The sequence below is a fragment of the Planococcus citri genome, chromosome 5 (genome assembly GCF_950023065.1).
Source record: "Planococcus citri chromosome 5, ihPlaCitr1.1, whole genome shotgun sequence".
Lineage (NCBI taxonomy): Eukaryota > Metazoa > Arthropoda > Insecta > Hemiptera > Pseudococcidae > Planococcus > Planococcus citri.
In genome coordinates this window covers 70,816,577-70,832,893 of record NC_088681.1, presented here as the reverse complement: position 1 = coordinate 70,832,893, position 16,317 = coordinate 70,816,577, and the positions used below count along the sequence as shown (strand labels likewise).

At 36.4% G+C, this 16,317-nt stretch overlaps 1 protein-coding gene and 1 long non-coding RNA gene across 2 annotated transcripts in view; one reads left to right on the top strand and one right to left on the bottom strand.

The window, feature by feature from the left end:
- The window catches only part of LOC135849411 (uncharacterized), a 97,168-nt gene that overhangs the window by 30,945 nt on the left and 49,906 nt on the right, over positions 1–16,317 (bottom strand). Inside the window, exon 6 of the long non-coding RNA XR_010559529.1 lies at positions 15,592–15,678. This is a non-coding gene — a long non-coding RNA (uncharacterized LOC135849411). The remainder of the gene's footprint in view (positions 1–15,591; positions 15,679–16,317) is intronic.
- Positions 1–16,317, top strand: part of jeb (jelly belly) — a 131,816-nt gene that overhangs the window by 74,278 nt on the left and 41,221 nt on the right. The window lies entirely within an intron of this gene.

The window sequence follows — 16,317 nt, the reverse complement described above, 5'->3', positions numbered from 1 at the left end:
CCCCATCTGCCACCTACCAGCTTTCGGATCAGATTTGTTCTAGCAGCCACTTTCATTTTGGTTTTTTCACAGTGTTGCCGGTAGGTGAGTAGTCTATCCAGTGTCACTCCTAGATATTTGGGGTGGTCATTGTGATTCAGTGCAGTGTTTCCCCATTGGATGTGGAGCTGTCTCTTGGCCTCGCAGTTTCGCAGGTGGAACGAACAGGTTTCTGTCTTGGATGGATTTGGCCTGAGATGGTTGGCTTTATAGTATTTGTTGAGTTCTTCTATTGCCTGATTCAGAGTGTCTTCCACATCTACAAATGTGTCACACTGTGCTGTGAGCGCCAAGTCGTCTGCATAAAGGAAGCGACGTGCAGGTCCTGCAATTGGTTAGTCATTGGTGTAGATATTAAAAAGGATGGGTGACAGGACACTTCCCTGCGGCAAGCCATTCTTTTGCCTTCTCCAAGTGCTGTTCTTTCCATCTAAAGTCACATAGAACCTCCGGTCTTTAAGCAGTGTCGTGATGATTTCTGTAAATTTGTAGTCCCTGGTCAGTTCATAGACCTTGTACCGAAGTAACCGATGACACACTGTGTCAAACGCTGCAGTGACCTTGTACTGTTCAAAACCATCCTCAATGTGCTGTGTTAAATTCAGGACCTGACCAGTACAAGATACCTATCCCAGGTCTGAAACCTGCCTGCTGACTGATTAGGTTCTTGTGAATATGCTCAGCTACTCGATTTAGGACCACTCACTCAAATATCTTATACAGGTGACATAGCAAATGATCGAGGTATTTTTGATGTTTCTACACAGGTGTTGTACAATTCCTGGATCCATGTAACAGTTTTTGGCCCAAAATGCTTTTTCAGCATGAACAGAGACTTTTGTCTTTTGAAATGAGATCTTGAGCCTTCTTCTGGAAACTAAAACTAGTTTCAAATTGACCATTTTTTTTTTTTTTTAAATTAAAATAACCCAACTTTGAAACCCCCTAGCTTAGCCTGCTTTTGACCTTGGGACCCACAAATTTTTTTGGTGGAGTTGCAACTCAAAAGTCTCCCCCTCCCCCAGGTGAATTGGTCCAAATCCGGGATACCTTTTTTCTTTTGTACTACAAAATTGCAAACTCGCTCGTACCCACAACAATATTATTTAGATGATCATGTTTGATACGCATGTAAAAGTATACAAAAGCAACAGGGTAAAAGCGACAAAGTCGCGGCTCTTCAGCAGGCAGAAAAGCTCAAAAGGGTGTAGGATGAAGAAGGAAAATATGGAAAATACATAACCGGACGCGAGGGCGACTGTGCGGTGCATGGTGCAAAAAAGGAGGAAAAACAAGACAACGACGGCGGCGGCGGTTTTGTGCGCGTCCCAGACAGTAAACTAATTACAAGTAATAGAAATATTTTCATCGTCATTTCGCGCCCGCTCTGCTCTGTTCGCCAGCAAAATATTAGAGGTAGGTAGGTATACTTTTATAGAAAGGATGCACGAGAGCGAGGCGAGGCGAGACGAACGAGTAAAACAAAACGCCATCAATCAACGTATAAGAGGTAGCTGTCAAAAGAGATGCGCGACGTGACGCGACGTTGATAAAACATCAATCTCTGGTGTTTAAGGAGAACTTCTCTTTACGAGACGAAGATAGCTTTATCGTACATAATAAACTACGTCGAGAACCAGGCTTAACATAATAACGATTAACGAAGCGGAAGCTGTAAAAATCGCTTGTTTTTTCAAACCATGCGCTATGTTGATGTTCCGCGGTCTTACGCGAAACAGCTAATAAAACTAATAAAAGTCAAAAAGAGATAGAATGACGAAATTACGTTATCGACGAGCATATTTTTCACGATTTGATCCATTCCCCACCCCCTCTCCCCCACATCACCCAAAAAATCGTAGAAAGTTTTAGTTCCGAAGTTCGAAATATAATGCATTCGATAAACCTATTTTCAAGATGGGAGTTCTGCATCTCCTCGAAGTGCAAGCAAGGTTTCTCTGCAATTTTCGTCACAATTTCAAAACCAAAAAAAAATCCTTTCACTCGAGCTCTTATTCCTCAAACGTAGTCAAAATTACCCCCCCCCCCCCTTCCTAAAAAGAGAAAGTCACTAACAACGATTTTTCGGAGGAAAAATCCCCCCCCCCTCCACTCCACACCAACTCGCTGCAACTCTTTCGCAAAACAAGAAAATACACTTACCTACTCGAGAAAAGAAATTTGAAAAAAAATGAAACAACAATCCGTTGAAACCAGCAAAGAAAAACGAGTAACGGATAAAGGGATATCATTATAGTTTCGGTGGTGAAGAGTGAATAGTGCAGAGGCCGATGAAAGCACAGCACAACGACGACAGGTCGTTAAATACATCCGTACAATTTCAACTCGTCCATTTACAAAGTACCTGTAGGTTACGGTGAGAGCTAGAGGGTGTTATGTACGAGCGAATGTATCGAAATGTACACGTCGTAATACATCCGTAGCCGTACGGTATGGGATGGCGTCGACAGCAGCCGGAGAGCTATCACCTTAAATCTCTTTTTCAACGTACACAATCTCGTACATCGCGTTAAACATCTTGTTTCTTTGTACTCGTGCTTTCTGAATCGCTATAAGCTTTTACACACAGCATCTCTCATTATTTTAAATGATTACAATACCATCGATCGTCCGAGAGCTGAAACTATACGAGTAGAACGCCTTTTTTTTCCAAACTGCAACATACGATAAACTACGTTTTCGACAAAACATATAACGACTACTTCACTGCCCAGCACCTGAGTTACGTTGTTTCTCTTACTCGTATACTCGGAACCATAACCACCATCAACTCGACAAATAAAGAAAAGAGTATGTTTTTCAAAGGGGTGAAGAGAGAGGAGGCCAGACTGTTACTTTCTAATTCGAAATTTTTGGGAGACTGAAAAAGCTATTCTACATTTTTGAATCTTTCATTACTAGTGAAGAAAATGATTCCAGTTATTTCTGAATTCCTATAAAACTATGTAATAAAATCATCACCTCCCCCCCCCCCTTTTCAAAAGGAACGACAGATGATAGGAAAATGTCCACGTTTGATATTCATCAGCATGTCCGAGCTATGAATTTCAAACGTCAAAAAACCAAATGATTTTTAAATTCTATGTACCTACTAAAGAGAATATCTATGTAATGGAGCTAATTCATTTTATGGCTCTCGTGGGGTATGAGCCATTCTAACAATTTTGAACGTATCGAACTTCGCGTGTTCTTCGATACAAAATTTTGCGTTGAAATTTCCCAATTATATTAATAAGCTTACGATACTCGCGCTCAGGCTCAGATTATACTAAATGAGTTGTTAAACGCGGTGAACATTTACCGGTGACTTTAATTATTATTCCATCTGTTTGTCTACTACATACGTCAGAAACATAGCGAGAAAATTCAATAAGAAAAATACCCATGTGAAAAACATACGCCGCTGTCGGCGCAGTTTCTTCAAACTTTTATCCGCGTTATATTGAAATTAATTCGAACCGAATTTCACCTTTTTATCGATAGCGAAAAAAGAGCTGAAAAAGGAAACGAAAATATGATTAAAACGAATGGATATTTTTCTTCTCAAAAAACGTGTAATTAATAATTTTTCAACGAAACGAGCGTCTTTTCAAAGAATATTATTTGAACGCACTGCGCAAGTTTCGATGAAATGAAGAAAAACACCTTTTTTGAAAAGGTGTTCGCGAGTGTTTTAATAAACGAAATTGCCTGTTTTGATGAAATATAATTTAACACGAGCGACGAACGCTTTGCTACGCTCCTCGTATAAAATTCCACTTCCTGTTTCTTTACTCTTGAAATTCCAATTTTAAATGCCTTGTGGATTACTTGTGTGCGACGAGGAGAGCAAATATTTTTTAAGAAAAAAGAAGTGAAAAAAAACTCAAACCGATCGAAAATGTTCGCGAGAATTTTTTTATCCATCATTGAGCTATCGAGTCGATGAGCTTACGTTAGTACATATTTTAAAGGTTACTAAGTACATACTGTAAAAAGACGTTGTATCGTAAACGTATTTCACGCCATGAGTGGATAATACAACTTCACTCGCGTATCCTTAATACTCTTCATCTCTCTTTTCAATGCTTATTTTCTATCAAATTTTCTAAAAATTTTCAAATCTTTCGAAATGTTAAAAATTTTTTTATAATTTTCTCAATGTTTCAACTTTTTAAAATGGGTATTTTATAAAATATCAAGAGTTTTAGAAACATTTCAAATTTTTTCAAAAATTTCCGAAACAAGAGTAAGTACTTACTTAAGTACATTTAATTTTTTTTTTTTTTTTTTTTTTGAATCCAAAACCATCCAAACTTTCTCAACAGTTTCAAAAACATCAAAAAATTCCAATAACTTGACAATAATTTCTGACTAAGTATTTCAATGACTGTCTAATTTTTCCAACAATTTTAATAGCTTCTAACTTTTCTAAAAATTTCCATATTTTGAGGAAAATGGTGATGCGAAAACAATTCCAAAATATTATCAACTTTTAATTATGATAAGGTATCGCAATCTAGATGTTGAATTCTGTTTCAAGTGAAAGCTGCTACCTCAACATAAATTCAACCTATAAGTACGAGTAGGTACAGGTACGTGTAGATAGGTCATTATTTTGGTGACAGAGTCACGCTAAATTGAAATAGAAAAAGGCGTCTGAATCGTTGAAATCGCAAGCAGATCATTCTAGGGTATGCCTTGGAGAACCCTTTCCCCCTCCCAAAAAAATACCTATAGGAATAAGACGTCACCAAGTTGTTTGTTTTTTTTCGATAGTTTGGTGGTTTCGAGAAAATGTTTTCTTCTGCTGTGCCGGAAACATTCTGTAAGGTGGGTAGTTGGTTAATACGTGTATCTGTACGATAATTTGAATAAACTGAAAGAATGGCGTACGTTGACGTGGGTGGATTAAGTCAACCGATCTGTATAAAAGGATAAACGCAACCGAGTTATTATTACGCACGGATGTTTTGGGAAATGCTGAACCAAACGTATACGAGTAGAAGAAGATGAAATTTCACTGATTAACATACTCGTATAAGCAAATGTACCTCTCTGTCTCTACCTGTGGCCCTGTGCTGTGTTTGCATTGCAGCGTGAATTCGGTGAATAGGTAGAGGTACGTCTACGTAGGTTGGGTATACTGTGTCCATGCGCTTGTCTTTGTATAGGTATTTAAAAAGCTAAGCCAATTTGGCGGATTACGCTTGCGTTCAATTTATTATTTGTCTGTTTCGCGCTCGTATATACTCGAAAAACAAAGATAGCGTGCGAACAAAGCTCGAGGTTTTTAACCCTTTTGCCTATCCCTGTATACATAGAGAGTACACTAGCATACCGCATACCTATATACTTTTATGTAATATACGAGTTACGAGTACGGCGAGCTGTAAAGTACCTAACAGCAGCAGCAGTCGGTTTCAAATTGGATATAGATGAAGTTGGTGGCCTGTGGGTTCTGGGTTGTGAGGTACGCTACCATAGACGGACACGCATCGCTACATATGTACACTAGACTAGATTTACGATGCGATATGTACTCGTATGTACAAAATACTGTTCCAAGTTAAATATGTACTAGCATACACCTGTATAGTGTACGATGTGCTTTGTTGTAATCTGTTGAAACCATACCTGCGTCAGCTCCCTGTTCTCGCTTATGTATGTATATCTTTACCTATACCTACGTTGAGAGCCAGAGCAGGGTATCTCATCTACTCGTAGGTACTTACTGTAGAAACTGCCTTATACTACATACGTATATTCAATAAAAGGCAATTTGTTTTAACGCGACATTGCGGCATAAATATACGTAAACGAGTAAGATATTCTCTGGCGTGTAGATGAGGTACATTTAACCGTCGCGCGAGTTGATGAAGGCGAAAACGAAGCATAGGCATCCGACCGACGATAAATTAACGGTAAAAACTTGAACGAAGAAGAAAGTTTTAACGCGGTACAAAAGTATACTGCGAGATGTATTAGCAAGAGCCCGTGAAAGTTAACTTCATCGCGTATATCACAACATTAAAACAAATTCACAACTTTACACCGCCGTTTACAAACTCGAAAATTAGAGTTAAACTTGATTAAATTAATCGAGCGTTGGGTGGCGATGGCGTGGGCGAGCGGGCGCGGGCGCGGTGACGTTTCCCTTCGAATTCTGATTATCAATCATTGTGTGCTAAAGAGATAGACTATGATGAATCCTGTGATTGGTCGAGTTGACATCGTACTTGAAAGTTGGTAAGTAGGTGTTCGACAATTACCGGACTATACATATTGTCGCATTCGGGATTATGTTCTGGGAAAATACGAGATAGTTTGAAATTATTGAAGATGTTGGTATCGGATATAGTCCGGCATATGACAATAGGAGTAATTGCACCCCCCCCCGCCGATCCTCCGGGACAACTTTTTTCTTAAAGGGGACATCCTAAGGAACATTTTAAAGCAAACTTGCCAAAAAAAAAGTTGGCTTTACTTACAAAATGGCGGCCATTTTGATTGATAGGTCAGCCGAAATCGCAGATTTTGCATTTTAACATAGGACTTGCACGAACTTTTTCAAACTTTACAAAGATAAATCGAAAGATCATGCAAAAATTTATCACCTGTCAAAATTTCAAGGTCTAAAGTGCGTTTTTCGATTTTTGGTGAATTTTTGAAAATCGAATTTAGGCCAAAAATGAGGGAAAAAATCAAAATTTTACCAAATTGACCAAGAAAGCTGAAATTTGGGATATACCCTATTTTCGACATGCCAAATCGATTGGAAACGGTTTCAACCCGTTTTGAGCAGTTCTGGAGCCTCCAGCAGATTTTTGAAACTTTGAATTTTCACAAAATTTCATCAAAATGGAGATGGAAAGCTGAAATTTACTCTACACTCCAATTTTAACATCCTCTCAAGACGACTTCAGGTGGGTTCAAGTAATTTTAGGGCCTCCAGCGACTTCTTTGAACATTACTGGAGCCTCCAGTAGATTTTTGAAACTTGAAATTTCCCCAAAATTTTATCAAACCAAGATGGAGAGTCGAATTTGGGGAAATTTCAAGTTTCAAAAATCTACTGGAGGCTCCAGTAATGTTCAAAGAAGTCGTTGGAGGCTCCAAAATGACTTGAAATCCACCAGAAGTTGTTTTCAGAGGGTGTTAAAATTGGAGTGTAGAGTAAATTTCAGCTTTCCATCTTTTTTTGATGAAATTTTGTGAAAATTTAAAGTTTCAAAAATCTGCTGGAGGCTTCAGGAATTTTCAAACAGTCGCTGGAGGATCCAAAACGACTTGAAATTCGCCTGCAGTACTTCGTAGCATATTGAAATTAGTTTTTAGAATAAATTTTAGCTTTACAACTCCCATTCGATGGAATTTTGTGGGAATTTCGAGTTTCAAAAATCTGCTGGAGGCTCCAGTAATTTTCAAAAAAAGTCGCTGGAGGTCCTAAAATTACTTGAACCCACCTGAAGTCGTCTTGAGAGGATGTTACAATTGGAGTGTAGAGTAAATTTCAGCTTTCCATCTCCATTTTGATGAAATTTCGTGAAAATTCAAAGTTTCAAAAATCTGCTGGAGGCTCCAGAACTGCTCAAAACGGGTTGAAACCGTTTCCAATCAATTTGGCATGTCTAGAATAGAGTATATTCCAAATTTCAGTTTTCTTGGTCAATTTGGTGAAATTTTGATTTTTTCCCTCATTTTTGGCCTAAATTCGATTTTCAAAAATTCACCAAAAATCGAAAAACGCACTTTAGACCTTGAAATTTTGACAGGTGATAAATTTTTGCATGATCTTTCGATTTATCTTTGTAAAGTTTGAAAAAGTTCGTGCAAGTCCTATGTTAAAACGCAAAATCTGCGATTTCGGCTGACCTATCAATCAAAATGGCCGCAATTTTGTAAGTAAGGCCAACTTTTTTTTTGGCAAGTTTGCTTTAAAATGTTCCTTAGGATGTCCCCTTTACGAAAAAAGTTGTCCCGTAGGATCGGCGGGGGGGGGGTGCAATTACTCCTATTGTCATATGCCGGACTAATAAGAGTGGAGTTGGTAAGAGCTATTGAAAAATGGCTATCAACTGTTGGTGTTGTAAATACCTACTTCAGGCAGGATCGCCCAAAAAAGTTGGAAGATCTTGAGAAAGGTTGTACCTACTGATGTACTGAGAAGTTGAAAATTTGAAATCGCTTATTTTTGGATGAGTTTTGAAAATTTTGTTCTTCTCCAAGATTTCGCAATTATTAAGCCAAAACATCGAAATTTATTATTTCTACATAAAACTGGGAAGATACTTTTTCGAAACGCAATGGAGCCAATATTCTTCAGTCTTTACTGAAAATTTCGAGAAATCGAAAAAATTTCATGTTTTTGGGTGTTTATCTGGAATTTCTACGATATGGCAATAATGATTCAAAAATTGGCACCGCTCCGTACTAAAATATTTTCCCTGTGTCAGAAATTACAAGTTTAGATGTTTTGGCACGATTTACAAAATATTGTCGAACAAAAATTTTCAAAACGCGAATAAACAGGTTGGGTGGCGACAGGGATGTGAAAAAACATGTTTTTTTCGAAGATGCCTTCTCTTTGAAAGCCCATTTCTCCTCTCCGCATGAACACTCCCGGAGCTAAAAATGTTTTCTGAGTGACGTTCAACTCAAAGTGAAGATTTTTGCTGAATTTGGTCAAAATCAGGGTGTCTAACAAAATTTCAAAATGAAAAAAAAGGACTTAAAAAGGACTTTTAGTAGGACTTTCAGCAGGTCACTTTTCGAGCACTCATGACATTTTTTGAGGTATAGGGGGGGGGGGGGGGGGGTGGGGTGTCAAAAATTTTTTCAAGGTGGGAGGTTCAAAATTTTCATTCAAGTTTTTAGCCAAAGGAATTTTAGCAGGACTTTTAACAGGCCAGTTTTTGAACACTTGGGATTTTTTTAGAGGGGGAGGGAGTGGGTGAGATTTCTCCTTCAAGTTCGGAATTTATTATTAATCAAGGAAAAGAGAAACAAACTGACCCTGGCGAAGCGAGGGCCAAAACTCTCAAAAATTAGAAGGTATTTTGGGAGATATAAAAAATTATGTTATCTTGTGTGATGAGTTACTAAGTATATTATTTTGCAGCAAAACTTTGAAATTCGAATAATTATTTTTTTTGAAAATTTAAAATCCAAAAAAGAAAAGCAAACGGACCCGAGCAAAGCGAGGGCAAAAACCCTCTAAAATCATAATTTCGGGTTCGAGAGATACAAAAACGATGTTTGTATGTGAGACGAATTATTCGTGTTTTGCTTCAAAATTTCAAAATTTGAATTGGGATTTTTTTGTTGAAAATTTAAAACTGGAAAAAGAAAAGCTAACGGGCCCGGGCGAAGCGAAGGCAAAAGCTTTAGAAATTTAGTATTTTGAGAGGTATGAAAACGATGTTTTTTTTGTGTAATAAGCTACCTATATATTTTGCTACAAAATCTTAAAATTTAAATGATGATTCAACACCCCAATTCAAAAAAAAAAGAAAAGAAAAAATTCAAACTTGAAAAAGAAAAGCAAACAAACCCGAGTGAAGCAAGGCTAAAAGTTTTGATTTCAAAATGTCATGTTTTGCTGAGAAAGTAAAAAAAATGTATAAGGAAGGAGGAGTTTATTTTTCTGATTCAAACTTTGAACATTTCTTGAATTTGAACAATAAGTTACTTATTTGGAAAAAGAGGAGCAAATAGCCCGAGCGAAGCGAGGGCAGAAGCTCACAAAAATGTGTGATTCAAGTTCTAAAAAAGTCGACAAATGAGCCATTTTCTACAAGTTCAAAATTCCGGGAAAAAAGGGGAAAAATTGAAAATTTGAAAGTCATTTTGAAAAAAAAAAGGACTTTAGGATAAAATTGTTGAAAAAAAGGACACTAAAAGGACAAAAAGTTGTCATAGGCAAGAAAAAGGACTTTTGTAGGATAAATAGGAGTGTTAGACACCCTGAAAATCTGCTGACTTTTTTTTGGGGGGAGGGAGGAGAGAGAATTCTTCCTAACCTTAATTAATTTTTTGTTGAAACTCACTAAATTGTAGAAATTCAACGAAAATTGTCATGTTGAGAAAAAAAAGGTCATTTACGAGTATGTGATTTTTTCAAATTTTCGAGGGGGTGGTCGATGGAAGTGTTGGAAGGGTGGAATCGAAAAAATGAGTAGATATTCGTACTCGGCACTTTCGAAAATGTACGAAACGATATGTCACGCGATATTTGACATTTTTCACATTTTGATCAGAATTTTGGGCCTCCGTACCCCTCCCCCTTCCCATAGTTTTGTAAATTCCTCAGTAAAAAGTTGATAGGTGTAAATATCTTTCATAAAATTGTACGCGTCTTGAATTTTCTTTTTAAATTTTCAACTTGTAGCTCAAAAGTTTGGGCTTTCAAAAAATTTCAACTTCGAATTTTCGACATTTTTGGGAAATATTTTTGAAAATGCTCTCAATAATATTGTCTTCAAAACGTCGCATGTCACAAACAGATTTTCTCCAAGTTGAAGCAGTCTCGAGCAAGTGGACTCCTTTGGGCATTATATGAGAAGAAATTCCGATTACTGAAAAATAAACAAATCATGTCCCTCTTACCCTGTGGGGGGGGGGGGTAGAGAGCCAATGATGGCGATTTTCCATCTTTCTCAGTACTTTTCGAGAACCGGGGGAAAAAATGTCAACAAAATTGAAAACCCGAATCCATAAAACCAGGCTGATTTATTATTGGGCAATAGCTTGCTTTCGGTTTGACGTATTCGTATTTACGGCAAATCGAGTATGCAATTTTATTAACATACGAGTATTTTTAGAAGCATGCAAACCCATGTGTAGGAAAAATTAACAAAATACTTTTAGGATGGATTTTCAACAAGTATCCGCATTCATCATTCTTATGTAAGTTGAGTTTTTCAAAGTTTTATCAAAATCTCATATTTTTGATCTCTTTTACACCCTTATAGATCGAAACGGTTTTCGCAGATGAAGATGCCATTGAATGATGCAGGTTTTTAAAAGTTGAAGATTGAATTTTGTAATTATTCGAAAGTTTAACATTGAAAATTGAACTCTCAACTCGAAGCTAATGATTTAAAATTCTAAAGAAGTTACACGGTATCAATTTCTCATTTTGAAGCATTTAAATCATCACGTTCTCAAAATACAAGTAGGTATAGGTATTTTCGCAAAAAGAAATCGTACTTACCCCCCCCCCCCACGGGGTCGAATTTTTTTCAAAAAAAAGTTCACGTCATGTGACATATCGAATAGTATGTTTTCAATGGCGCTTGTTTCAAATATGGCATTATTTTTCCGATCCGACTCCTTCCACACCTCAAGACCTTCTCTAGTATATCGAGGTCAAAACTTGAAAATATTGACAAAATTTTGCGATATGGCGAATAGTACGTTTTCGAAGGTGCTGAACACGAATATAACGTTAGTTTTTCGATTCGACCTCGACTGTATGTGTATACCTCGTAGTGTCCCTAGCTGGTGTCTCCAGAGAGTCGAGTCGCATTATTTTGAGAGACTGCGGTGTTTTTCAATTTACATAGGCTTATTTTTAGGTGTTGTATATAGTATGTATTCTATACTTTCTTGACGCGTGTAGGGCGTAATAATTCAAAAAGCCGAGTAAATACATATTATAATAATAGTGTGCAATGCGGGAAACCAGGATACTTATCAATAAAGACAAAAGATGTTGCGTCTGCTTGCTCGTACCTAACTCTCGTCAGAATCTTTGTTATGTAATATGTGGGTTCGCCGTTCGCGTATCATGTATTAAACGACGTATGGTGTAAGTTAGCTCTAGATACTGTGTAATGTGCTTTGTACTCGTACGTCTACGTAGTGTAGGTCTGTGTAGTATATCGTCATATCTTGGTTTATGTGTACTTATGGGAATAGTGGTATAGTATATGTAGTTAGGTATAGGTTAAATGTGTAACTAAACTACACATATATCGTACATTTAGGTATATAGGAGATACGATAGGTGTATAGGATAGGTATTATGTTAACAGAGGCGAAAATTATTTTGCGTCGGCAGCGATTCGATTTAAAGCATCCGTGATAAAAGCGCCACCACCACGGTCCCGCCCGCTCCCACCGTCACCATCACCGCCACCGCCGACTGCCGAAATAAAGATTCGTTAAACACGGATCTATTGTTAATTATAAAATTTACGACATTTAATAATAGGCCGAGGTATTAACGTTTTAAAGGATGGAATGGTAGTGGTCGCGTTTATTATCGGGATAGGCTGCTGAGTTTAATTAGATTTCATGGGCGCGTTAAAGTTTCGCCACACATACAACAAAACAAAACTTTAATAAAACACGGTGTTTGCGAAATTAATTTGCGGCCGAGAGTCGAATGGTTTTTTCTGACCTGTTTTTCGAGTCTCCTCCTTATGTGTACTGAGTAGGACTGTAGGTCTAGGTATCTTAATTTCAGCTTCGTTTTCGTTTGCTACTCCGACGACTCGTATCGCAGTCGCACGATTCGGTGGAGTGGGATGGCTGCGAGAGCGAGAGTCGTCATAGACGAAATTATTTCAGCCAACTCGTTAAGAGCTGTCCGCAAGGACCTTGTGTCAATTGCTCTGTGTTCTCCATCTCTACTCTTCTTCAATTCTATTTGTGTTGTTGGTATTCTTACATCTCGAATAAAGATACCGAGTGAAATGACGATGCTCTGGAAAGAGTGTTATGGCACATATACGTATAGTTACGTACCTTTAAAATGTTCTCATAGACTTATCCCCGCTTCATTTTTGTATAATTTTAAGCTTTTTATCACGTTGGGAATTGCTAAATTTGAATAATGTACCTGCCCATGAGTGAAACGTTATTCGAATTCAATAAATACTCGTATTTTCCTAGATACATCATTTTTATTGAAAGTTCACGCATGCACGATATGTCTCGTCGCGTCACAAGATGAAAAAAATTAAATCGACACGGCGTGTTCGCATTGTAGCTTGTGTGTTTGATATTGAAGAAAGGAAAAAATGAAGCGATATTATTTGGCTAATCGCGGAGAAATTCAACGAAATTGAGCATACGCGAAAACGTGAGAATATTTCTTATCGTCAATTTTACAGAGAATTGTGAAAAACAAGAGTAAAATTCAAGAGAGTGGCTAGAATAGAATCGAACTGGAGTAATGGGTGCCAAAAAGCACGCTGCAGGCTACAGCTTGACGACAGAACCTCCACATTTGGGGTACGAATTGAAATTTTATAAGATCAACAGTTTTGATCCTAATTCACGATCCTATGCTTGGAAATTTTCAAATTTTTAAAACGTGTTGAAATTGTTACGTAAAAGTGTTTGAAATTCATGGAAAATAATTATGTTATGTATGTATGTATGTATGTATGTAATTAACATTTTTCAGAAATTTTCAAAACCTTGAGAAAAGTTGAAAAAGTTTGAATAAAATTGGTTGTTTTAAAACTTTTTTAAAAAAATTGTAAAATTTATCGATCATTTTTGAAATTATTGTACACATTTTTAAAAAATTTCAAAACATTTGGAAAATCTGTGAAATTTTTCATAATTTTCCATTGGAAAGTTTTCAAAACTTGAAGAAAAATATTTCACGTACGCCACGACCTAGTCACTAATTTTCTATGAAAACAATTTTTGAGCATCCCCTCCGGAGAACGAGAATTTTGAAATTGGAGCAGCAGCACGTATGGACACATTTCTCAGTTTGGGATTATGTTGGTGGGGGTGGGTGTGGGGGTCGACTTGAAAAAAAAATTGAGATGCGTTTACATCAAAACTAACGTTTCTGGTGAGTTTCGTCAAAATTGGAGAAAGTGCGGATTTCACTATGTTATTCCGAAGTTGTTGTTTTTTTTTTTGGAAACTTTTGGAACTTTTGGAAATCTTTGAAAAATTTCGAATAATTCGACAAACATTGGAAAATCAGCCTAAATTAATTTTCAAAAAAATCTGAAATTTTTTTCATTGAAAATGCCTAATAAACGGACAACAGAACAACGTGCAAAAGCAGGACAAAAATACGACCTTGAGCAGAATATTGGGGACGAGGAGAATCAAAATTTTTCTACATTAATTCGACTCCCCCCCCCCCCAAATAACTAGAAAAGTAGAATTGATTAAATATTTTAAAACGAAAAAAAAATGGATGGCCAATTTAAAGTTAGATCAAGAAATGTGGAAAATGAACTACTGGTTTACAATTTTGGCAAAACAGCGAGGCTTTAAGCAGGGAACTTTTTTCAAAACTTCAATGCGGAAAGAGAGGATTAAAATTTGTTTTCAAAAATAACGAGAAAAAATTTAAATTAAAATAGTAAGTAGAAAGAATAGGCGACAAATTTCAAAAGTTTGATCGACAAATTTAGCGAAACAGAACGGACTCCTAGGATGTTTTTTCTCATTCAAATTTCAAATATTTTCCTATATTTTTAGAAAATAATTGGAAAATTCTGAATAAAGTAGAGAATTAATGGAAAATTTTCAAGTTTGATTAGAAAAAAGATAACCTTTTAGGACTTGCTCGCAAACTTGGCAAGAAATCGAGACTTTCAGCAGGAATTTTCTGACGCTTCAATCAAAGGGAGAAGGGAAAGTTGAAAAGAACCAGAGAAAATGAGAAAAAATCAAAGGTTTGAGCGAAGAAAAAAATAAATAAGAAATTTCAATGTTTGATGGGGGAGAGAGGAGTCGAGCAAAAGTTTTTCAAAGATATTGAAAAAAAACAAGTTTTAAATGAATACAAAAAAAAAAGGAAAAAAATTTCAATGTTAAATCGAAGAAACGGACGTCTTGATCCTTTGGTTGACAAAAAAATCCGTTTAGAAAATATATTTTTTAAAATTTGACAACGAGTGAGGGAGGGGGGGGGGTGAAAATTGATTCGCGATAAAATTTTAAAAATCCAAAAAATTTTCCATGTTTTGTAAGACAGAATTGAAAAAAAACGAAATTTTGAAGGAAGGATAGAAATAATTCCGAGAACTACTTTAATTTGAAAAAAATCACACCAACAGGATTTTTTAATGTTCGAATTTGTGAAGGAGGGAGAAGGGTATGAGTCAAAATTCATTGGAAGAGTTTTTTGTATCTTCATTTGTTTATTTTTTCTACCTTATGATTGAAAAAAATCGAAATTTTGAAGGAATGAAGACTTGTTTGCGATCTTGGCAAATAAGTCTGACTTTTAGCGGGAAATTCATCAAATTATTCAATTTGAGGGGGAAGAGCAACGAGATTGAACAGAAATTCATTCGAGTCGACTCGCTTAGTCATTAATTAAAAATTATTAATTAAATCGAACGTTTTTTGACAATCAAAATCAGATGCAAAAATCTTTGAAATTTTTTGAGGGCCTAATAATAAACCCATTAGGTGCTAAAATATGTCAGTAGATTGTTTCTGTCCAGATTTAAGGAAAATTGGCGAAAGTCCGAGTGAAAATAAGTCGGCCTTCGAATCTTTGTTCCGTATTCGTATAGTTAGATCATATTATTATTATAAACAACGCGAAATAAATCATACCTTTTTCAACTTTATCGATATCTATTTGGCAATGGAGCTTTCCCTGGTTAAAAATTAAATCCGTCGCAGTTGCAAACTTCTCGTCATCTGTAAAGAGAAAAAACATGAATACATATTAATCGAGTACTTATTACAATAAAACGTTCGAAACAAATTATGTAATAAAATCACTATCGATATGCGAGATAAAAATGGAGATGAAAAAAGAAAATCTTCGAGCTGGCAACGTCGCATAACACCTAACGTAGGTAAAAGCCGAACTTGGTTCCATTATACCTGCCTTGCTTATATTTAGACCGAACGTAGGTACAGTACAATCGTAAAAGTGTTTTAAATTCGATTAAACTACCACGACGTAATTACTAGCAGCTCGAAAAAATTAATTAATTTCCGCTATAGAAAAGCGAAAAATATAAATTGCTATCGTTTGCGCGATTCTCAGAATTTTAGTTGGATATAAAAATAGCATCTATCCTTCTTGGTCGCTATACTTACAGAATTATGGTTGTATACTCTCTCTATATACATACACGATACAAAAATAAAGTCCGATTAAAATTTCTTATTACCAGCTTTAAAGCTGCGAGCTTTTTAGTCGATTAAATTTTTTAAAAACACGACTAGGTAGTAGGTATAGGAGGTGGACAAGTTCATTTCGTGAATGTACGCCAAAGTCACACATAGCATCCACTAGATACATAGGTTGGGTACCTTACCTAGTACGAA